Source organism: Mustela nivalis (genome assembly GCF_964662115.1).
Source record: "Mustela nivalis genome assembly, chromosome: 14".
In the NCBI taxonomy this organism is placed as follows: domain Eukaryota; kingdom Metazoa; phylum Chordata; class Mammalia; order Carnivora; family Mustelidae; genus Mustela; species Mustela nivalis.
The window spans coordinates 87457303-87467406 of record NC_139033.1 but is presented as its reverse complement, the minus strand read 5'-3'; positions in this window follow the sequence as shown (position 1 = coordinate 87467406).

Below are 10104 nucleotides of genomic sequence, written 5' to 3'. Positions count from 1 at the left end.
TTGCCCGCCAAGGTCAATTTGGCAACATCTGAAAGACATTCGGGGCTCTCACACTGGGCAGGAGCTACTGGCATCTAGTGAATAGAGACCAGGAACACTGCTAAACATTCTGCGAGGCCCAACACAAGACAAAGAATCATCTGGCCCCAAGTAACAATAGTGCCGAGGTGGAGAGATCCTGGTCTAGCTCATCTCCGATGCCCCAGTGCCTGGACCAGCGCCTGGCAAATCTTACGCAGTTCAGACATTTTTGTGGGATGAAAAAATGAAATGTTTGAATTAAATGTTGGATTTAATTTTAAAGCCCCAAAAGTCCTTAGAGAGCAATTAAACCACACATTTTCATACTCTGCTTCTGGAAGCCTTAGGCTATGGAGCAGAGTCTCCGAAATTCTGTACAGCAAGAAGAATTTCCAGCTAAATGCTGACAACGTAAATTTTGTGAGTATGGTCTGTTTTATATATTGGGGTCTTGACTGTCTGGCAAGTTACACTGATTAAAAAAATTATTCCAGACCAGCTCCCATAATTCACCAAGCTGGAAGACGGCATCCAAAGAAGCTGGTAGTTCCTCCATATTACACAGAGAGGAGCGCCTGGGTGGCTCAGTCAGTGAAGCATCTGCCTTCAGCTCAGGTCATGAGTCCGGGGTCCTGGGATCGAGCCCCGAGTTGGGCTCCCTGCTCAGTGGGGAGCCTGATTCTCCCTCTCCCTTTACCTGCTGCTCTGCCTACTTGTTCTCTCTCTCTCCCTCTCTGTCAAATTAAAAACAAACAAAAGAAAAGAAAAGAAAAAAAAAAACCTACACAAAGAGCCAGGCCTGGGTCTCCAGAGTGCCTGGCTGGTCTTGGTCACACATTGGCCAGAGCTCTGTGATTCTCCAAAGACACAATTCAGGAGCAAGAAGGTATGATCGTTAACAGTTCCAGGCCTCCTGAGGCATATTGGGAGGGTTTTCATCCTGGTTCTGCCTCCAGGCAATTGTGTGGCCTTGGAAAAGCCACTCACCTCTTGGAGATTTAGTTTCCTCTTGTGGACCTAGAAAATAGAGATCATAATAGAACCTCCCTTAAAGGGTTGCGAAGCAGGTTGAAAAAGTTAATATGTGAAAAACGTTTGGAAGACTGTCTAGCACGTGCTTACCACTTATAGGTCAGGTGAATGACCAGCTCCTCCCAGTTTGCCTGAGATTTTTCTGGTTTTAGCACTAAGAGCCCTGTGTCCCAAGAAACCACTCCATCTAACCAAAGCGGAACAGTTGGGCATCCCAGCTGCATGTGCATGTTTGATTTTTTTTTTAAAAACTGTCTACATTAATGTTCAGTAACTGCCTAAATTCATGTCAATTGGCTTTTATTACTAAGTACTTTTCATTACTCAGTACATTTCATATAATGAGCAAAGGGTTATTGACAAATCAATTACATAGCTAGCCTACTTTCTTCTTCTTCTTTTTTTTATTTTTTTCTGGAGTGTTCCCCTTGCCACATATGGTAATATGATAGTGACTTTTTCTTTTAAAGATTTTATTTATTTATTTGACAGACGGAGATCACAAGCAGAGAGGCAGGCAGAGAGAGAGGAGGAAGCAGGCTCCCCGCTGAGCAGAGAGCCCAATGTGGGGCTCGATCCCAGGACCCTGGGATCATGATCTGAGCCGAAGGCAGAGGCTTTAACCCACTGAGCCACCCAGGCACCCTAGGTGATATTTTTTTTCAACACTTTAATATTATCCCCAATTTTTTCCAGTTTTATGGAGCTGTAATTGACATACAACACTATAAATTTAAGCTGTACAGCATACTGATTTGACTTCACTTGCTTTCTAATAATGAAGTAAATGAACCTCTTGGTTTTTTTCTATGAATTCATGCAAGGAGGCCTACAGTACGTCTACTTAGAAAGCACTGTTATAGCCCTTAGTTTGTTACCGGATGTCCTCAAAGAAGAGAATTTTGTTTCTTTTTTACAAAAGCCCATATTTCCAACAGTTTACAGCTTCAACTAAACTTTCCCCAGTAACACGGAATCTTGGAACTAGGAAGCAGTTTATATTTATTTAGTCACAACTTGGCTATTTCCCAGATGGGAAAACTGAGTCCGGAGAAGCCTTTTCTGAGGTCACACACTAGTAAAGGATGACCCTGGGGCTCAGACCCAGGGTTCAACTGCTGGGCCAGGGTGCTCTCAGAGGTTCTCTAGGTTCCCCACCCAGTGGCAAGTTTCACAAAGGAGTGGAGTGGTGAGGGAGTGGGACCTGCGCCACCCCACCCCTCCTCCTCCTGTCACAGAAGCTCCACTTTTAGCATTTGTACACTGAGCTCCAGCTTCAATAACCTCTGGAAGAGGGTTCATGTGCTGAAAAAAATGTTTTTTGAAAGCTGCTCAAGTATATCATAAGATTGACATATTTTCTTCTCTGGAAAATGTGCTCCCATGCAGAAAACTTCACTACTTCTTTGAACCACATTTTTCCTTCTCTAATAGATTTTACATGGTTGGAAAAAATGGGTGCCTGGCCCCTTAAAAGCCAGCAGTTAAAATGAAAGGCTCATTCACTCCCAGGAACAAGCTGAGTCTGGTGAGTCAGGGCATTGGTAACAACTAACCCAGATGTATAATCTCATGTCACTTAGGAAAATGCTGCCGTTAGGGATCACGTGATAGAACCTTAGAGTAAGGGTCCAGGAAGGCCCAAAGATGGAGTCCCCAGGAAGCAGGACAGACATGGACAAATTGCAGTGAGACCACCTAGAAGCCAGCCCCAGGGCTCTGGACAGGGGCACGAGCTGGTCCTGGTGAGTTGTGTTTCTCCCCACCCCCTCCACTATGATTTTAAGCTGAAACAGACTAATTCCAAAGCCAGGAAAACATCCTGGGTTGACCGCCCCCCCGACCCTTGCAAAGTGGAAGAAAGACAACAAGAAATGGCAAAGTGCACAACCTTTGTCCAGAGAGATTCTGGCTTAAAGGAAGGGCGAGGAGGCATCAGCTGATTCCCCATAGCAGAGGTGAAGCTCAAACTTGACACTCGACAAGTCTGGGTTTGATTTCCAGCTCAGCCACTCATTAGCTGTGCAACATCAGAAGAGTTACCTCACCTCTCTGAGCATCCTTTCCTCACTGGTAAAATGTAGATTGTAATGGTACCTAGCTTTTAGGGGCAGTAGGGATTCGGCAAAGGGGAGGGCTCTGCTCCTTACTGTGCTTCTGTGCCAAAGAAACAGTCATAGCCACTGTTTACTAAGCACATACTAAGTACACGATGTATGGATCCCAGAGTCTGAGCCCCACGCCACTGAGCAGTGTGGCCTCTTGGGGATTCTACCAGATACTGGGGTAGTTTAGAGTAGGGCTGTCACCATTGTATTTGGAGCCAAAATAGTTTGGAACCAGAACATCCTGAGAGACTCAGAGTTCACCAGTCTTTGCCATAGGTTACTGTGTTTGGCCAGCCCGCCCCACACAGTAAGGGCTCAAGAAATATTTGTTGAATGAGTGACTCAGTGATGGAAGAAATTAATGAAAGACCGAATGTTGATAAATAGCTCCTACTGGGTGGAGAGAGATTTAAAAAGAAAAAAGAAAAAAAGAACTCAGGAATTCATGAACATAAGGTTGAATGAAATAAGCCAGATACAGGAGGAGAGTGTTCCATGTGATGATATTTGTATGAAGTTCTAGAATGGAAAAGATAAATCTGTGATGATAGGAGTCAGAATCTTGGTTACCTGGAGCTGGAGGGAAGAGAAAATGGTAGAGCTGGGGTTTGAACTAGGGCCCCTGCCAGCTAAGCCTAAGCCTACATTTTTTTTTAAAGATTTATTTATTTATTGTAGGGAGAGAAAGTGTGCCCCGTGCACCTGAGAGTGGGGAGGGGCAGAGGGAGAGGGAGAGGATCTCAAGCAGACTCTGGGCAGAGCCGTGGAGCCCACTGCTGGGCTCATTCCCACAACCCTGAGATCACGACCTGAGCTGAAACCAAGGGTGTGATGCTTAACTGACTGAGCCACCAAGGCACCCCCTAAGCTCACATTCTTAACTCCTTAGCCAAACTGCTGCTCAGGAGCCACATAGCCTAGTTTCCCATCAAATCGTGCAAGCTCCTTGATAGCCCCTGCCAAATGCTAGCCAGGTTCCACTTGCACGCCTCCAGTGACAAGAGAGCTCATTATTATACACTTGCAAAGGAAAGGCTTTGGGAGGAAGGGTTCTAATCCCTCTACCAGCCTCTGCTTTCTCCAGCTTGACCTCAGGTATCTTGTAACTGCCCTACCCTGGGGATTTTATCCAGAAGTGGCCCCTCTCCTCCTTGTCCAGTTCCTCAACCTCAGTGGGCAGGGTGATTTGTTTTTAAAGATTTTATTTATTTATTTATTTGACAGAGATCACAAGTAGGCAGAGAGGCAGACAGAGAGAAAGAGAAGGGGAAGCAGGCTCCCCGCTGAGCAGAGAGCCCAATGTGGGGCTCAATCCCAGGACCCTGGGATCATGACCTGAGCTGAATGCAGAGGCTTTAACCCACTGAGCCACCCAGGCACCCCCAGGTTGATATTTTTGTAGCAGATTCTCTTTCTCACCATTCTCTCTGTTCCTTTGAAGAGAAGGTAGGAGTGTCATGGAGGATGATTTGGCAACAGTTAAACAAATGTAAAACGTACACACTCTGTGACCCAGCCATTTCTCTTCTTTTATACACCCTTAAAGATGGATGGATGAAGAAGTTCTGAACAGCAGGTTTATGAGCATAAAACCTCGAAAATAATCTAAATGTCCATTAATAGGGGTGCCTGGGTGGCTCAGTGGGTTGGGCCTCTGCCTTCGGCTCAGGTCATGATCTCAGGGTCCTGAGATCAAGCCCCACATCGGGATCTCTGCTCAGTGGGGAACCTGCTTCCCTCCTCTCTCTGTCTGCCTCTCTGCCTATCTGTGATATCCCTCTATCTTCAAATAAATAAATAATATCTTTAAAAAATAAAAATAAAAAAATAAATGTCCATTAATAGAGGACTGGTTACATCCAAGTGCATCCTTCCAGTGGAGGATACCACAGCAGTTTAAAGGGTTAGGATTGAGGTTATCTGCCCAAGAGAACACACAAAGACTTGTAGGTAAGCATTCACAGCAATATCATTCCCAATAGCCCCAAACTGGACACGCTCTTAGGGTCCACCAACTGGCAAACAATTAAACAAGATGTAGCATATCTAGAAAATAGAATATTAGCAAGAAAACCTCTAAATTGTTATGCTAAGCAAAGGAGTCAGATGTAAAAGAACAGATTGTATGATTCCATTTATAGGAAATGTCCAGAAGAAGCAAATCTATGGAGACAGAAGGATCAGTGGTTGCCTATGGCTGAGCAATGGGCTGGCAAATGGGCCTAAGGGCACTTGTTGGGGGGGGGGGGGGAGTGTGTGGAAATGTTCTAACCCCTTAGCCAAACTGCTACTCCGAAGCCACATAGCCCAGTTTCCTATCAGATTTTGAGAGCTCCTTGATAGTCCCTGCCAAATGGCTGGCCAGGCTCCCCTTGAATACCTACAGTGACAGAGAGCTCATTACCAAATGGCATGGCAATGGATATTCACAAGTCATTGACCTATACCCTCATGACATATGAATTTTGTAGTATGTGAATTATACCTCAATCAAACTGTTTTTAAAAAGAAGCTGATATAGCAAGAGAGATATAAGACATTAAGAAAAAAAAAGTGAGATGCCCATCTATGCAATTTTCATGTAGGTAGGAAATAAATTCTATGAAAACCCTCCCATATGAACACAAATACATGTATAAATAAAGGGAGAGACTCCTGTCTTCAAAGCACCATTCCAAACTTCTTTTTAAAGATTTTATTTATTTATTTGAGAGAGATAGAGAGGAAGAGAGAGGATGAGAGGGGAAAAGGTCAGAGGGAGAAGCAGATGCCCTGCAGAGCTGGAAGCCTAATGCCAGACTCCATCCTAGGACTCTAGGATTATGCCCTGAGCCAAAGACAGGAGTTTAACCAACTGAGCCACTCAGGTGCCCACCACTCCAAACTTTTGACAATCAATATTTCTGGGGAGGAGCATAAGAATGGGGAGCAGGTGAGGGGGACTTTAATTTTACCATGGAAATTGATACCTTAGGTAATTTTTCTAATTAAAAAAAACCAAGCAAGCCTTCAAGGAAGAAAAGAAGCTATGAAAAAGAGCATAGAAGGCTGCAGTCCATCCGCCAGCCCTCTTACAATGACTGGGCCCATGGATTTAGGAAATTGGCATTTGTAAGCAATAAATTGGATGTGTCTAAACTTAAGAAGGACTTCAGGAATGATCTAGTCCGGTTCTTCTGCTCTGTAGGTGGAGAAACTGAGGCCCAGGGAAGGAATGGGGCCCATCCAACACCAGAACTCGCTGGGCTTGGGCCCGGGCTGCCGGGCTGAAGTCCAGGCCCTGGACGAAGCTCCCAGCTCTGCCCCCGCAATGTACTCTGCGCAAATTGTTTCGTGTCTCCAGGAAGGGGGAGTTTATAAATTTGGCCACATTTTGGAACAACAGAGCCATAAATGGACATGCCTGCTGGAGGCTGGGAGGTACCTGACCTTTGAAGTTGGGGGTGGGGAGCCTCAGCCGTGGCCCAGATGCTTGCTTACATCCAGGGGAAAAGAAAACTGGAGAAAGGAGCTAGTCCACTGGGAGGCTGCAAATGAAGCGAGTCAGCATGAAGGGCCACATTGACCTGGTTCAAATAAATGCCCGTTTTGCCTCTGTCCCTGTCTGGCCGCCTTCGCTTCTCAGGGCCTCCATGGTCACCAAACCCAGCAAATGATGAGAACCTTTGGAAAGGTTGTAAAAATGCAGGTGCCCAGGCCCCAACTCCTGGGAGAGGGCCTCTCCAAGAATCACACTCTCCCAGGCTGGGTTCCAGGCAACTGTATTTTCCAGAACCTTCTCGTGGTAGTCTGCATCATTGGAGACTGAATTCTAGAGCCAGGGACATCCAGGATCTTAAAACAGGCTTCTCAAAATCATTATTTTTCTTTGACTTCGTTGTCCCTAAACGAAAACCCAGACTGAACAGCTTCACTCCCGCCACACCTCAGCCATTCACATTCATCCCTCCATTGCTTCAGCGAACAAAATGGAGTGTCCCCACTGCAGCCCCAGATAAAACCACATCTCTGCCTGCCCTGGCAGTCCCGAGTGGGAATAAATGAAATTCCATACTCCATGGCTCTCTTCCTCTTCTTTAAACACATTCATGTTCACACTTTCCAAGCTAGACAGTTGTTTCAAGTTGGACAGTCCTCCGTCCCATCTGGCTTCTCTTTTGATGGAAAACCCACCTCGAATTCCCTCTGCCACGAAGCTTTCCTGCTGTTCTCCGCACTGTCCCCCTCCCCCAGGACCCAATCACCACCTACTCAGGGTTCTGCCCTCCAAATGAATGAGCAAATGAGTGGAGTTCCTGACTGATTGACCTCCTGGCCCTGGCACACGGTTTGTAGCCAATAATGACATGTGTTGCAATTCAGTAAAAACCAGATTCTCAGAGCCAACTCTGATCTGAATGCAACTACTGCTGAAAAATATTCAGTCAACAAACGTTTACTGAGTACCTATTGTGCACAGGGCACATGTAAACAAGCCAGACCAGTCCAGATGGGGTTAAGTGCCCTGAGGAGTGTTTTAAGAGAGAAGATCTGAGGGGTGCTGTTTCAGAGAGGGTGCTCAGGGAGGCCCTTGGAGGCATTTGAACAGGGACAGAGCTGGCCTAGAAGGGGTGACCTGTTTCAGATTTGAGAAAAGCTCTTGGGCCTCTAGGTGGTACACGGAGGTGGGGTGGGGACTGTGGCGAGAGCCCAGTGATGTGATTAACGGCGGGCGTGGAGAGGCGGGGCCCAGCCACAGAAAGACAGATACCACAGGGGAGCCTGCAGCTTGGGTGGGACCACTGCTCTTCCGAACCGTAGATTCTTTGATTCTCTGACCTAATCTACGTTTTAAACTCACATACACACAAATACACACACGCAATTAGAGAAAACAAAACCCCTCAGAGCCTCAGAAGTTGGCTAAAGCCCACAGGGTTGTTTGTTTTTCTTAAAAATATATTTTCCCACTGAATCTTCAGCTTTGTGTTTCCAGCAGCTGGCATCCAGCCAAGGGCACAAGTTAGTTGAGACAAACAGGCTTCCGTCCCTCTGTCATTGTCCTCTGGCTCGCAGCTCATGGCTGCTAAGAGGGTCATTTCCTGAGGCCTCAGCAGGGCTTGGAGGGTGAGGTGTGGGGGGGCCAAGCCTTCCCACGGATGCAGCTGGGTCAGCTGCATTTCCCGAGAGGACACTGCTCCCGGGGAGGGGGTGGGGCAGGCAAAAAGTAGACCCAGAGGTCAGGCAAGCAGCTCTGGCCCCAACACTTCATTAGTTAAGTCCATTACTTGACATTTAACAAAACAGTGGGGGTGAGGTTCCCAGGCTAGTCCACAAGAAGAGCCAGTGGCTCTAGTATTGGAGAGTCATTTGTGCAGAATGAGAGGAACTCAGCCCAAGAAAGGGTCTAGGCCACCTGATTTCAAGTCTTTACAGATTCAGGCTGGGTGACCTGGGAATGATCCACTGATCGTGAGGCTGGGCTATGACCAGGACTCAGCAAAGCTCCTCCTCCACTGGGAGGGGCAGGGGACCCTGACTCTGAGACACAGGACTCCAGGCGTGGGGCCCACTGCACTCCACGACTACATGACTATCCAAGCTGCACATTCTAGGTTTAGCCCCTCCTGGTTACAGTCTGGTTTCTTTTCTTTCTTTCTTTTTTTTTTTTTTAAGATTTTATTTATTTATTTGACAGACAGAGATCACAAGTAGACAGAGAGTCAGGCAGAGAGAGAGAGAGGGAAGCAGGCTCCCTGCTGAGCAAAGAGCCCGATGTGGGACTCGATCCCAGGACCCTGGGATCATGACCTGAGCCGAAGGCAGCGGCCCAACCCACTGAGCCACCCAGGCGCCCCTACAGTCTGGTTTCTTAAACTGATGCTTTGCCTCAGGGAGACTGGGGAGGGTGCCAAGCTGCGTCTGGCCCAAATCCCTCAACTACCTCCCACAACTCCACGAATCTTGTGTCAGGATCATGCACCTTCCTCTCACACCACTCTTCCTTGCTTGTTACCTCCAGGAGCACTAACTTGCTTTGGGTTCCTCTTTCCAGCCCCTTGGCCTTTGCCCATGCAGTGAAAGTAAGAAAAAGCCCAATAGGGGGAGGGTTTTGGTTTTGGCTTTGGGGTTTTTTTGCCCACGTCTGGAGGAGGCACACAGCCCTCCCCTTTGGGCTGTGTGCCTCCTCCAGACGTGGGCAAAAAAACAAAAAACAAAACCTTTCTTCATTGTCTGGGATCAGCACACTTCTAACTACAAGGAAAGCTGGGAAATGTGGTCTAGCAGAATGTCAAAGACGAAGACATAAAAACTGGCTCTCCAACAAGAAGAAAGGGGTGATGGAGGAAAAAGCCCCCGTGGTTGTGGTGTACACACCCTTCACATCCTCCCACAGGGAGGCACACACATGTCTCCTGGGCCTGTGTCCACCTTTTCCTGTGAATGTAAAACCAATTAGCAGTCAACTCCTGGAATAGACACTGCCCGTGTCCCACTGACAATCACCTCTCCCCACCACAGCTGCTCACTGTGAATCCTATAACTGCCTGACAGCGTGAGTCTAGCCTCAGATGTGCACTTGTGCCTAAGCGTAGGTAAGCTGGAAGTGCCGAGACATGGCACTGCCAGAAGAGCCCTGGACCACTGAAGGGTGGAAAATCGGTAGATAGCGCACCTGGGTGGCTCAGTCGGTTAAGCGTCTGTTTTCGGCTCAGGTCACAATCCCAGAATCCCGGGATCAACCCCCGCTCACTGGGGGTCTGCTTTTCCCTCTGCCTGCTGCTCTCCCTGCTTGTGCTCTTTGTCTCCATCAAATAAATAAATAAAATTTTTAAAGAAAGAAAATTGGTGGATAGATACCCTCAGTTGGTTGGGATGACTGAGGTATTCTCTGACACTGTCAGAGGTCCCTAGGAGGGCTGAGGTCTGGTTGTCCACCCCAGTAATACCTTGACAGTGCTTC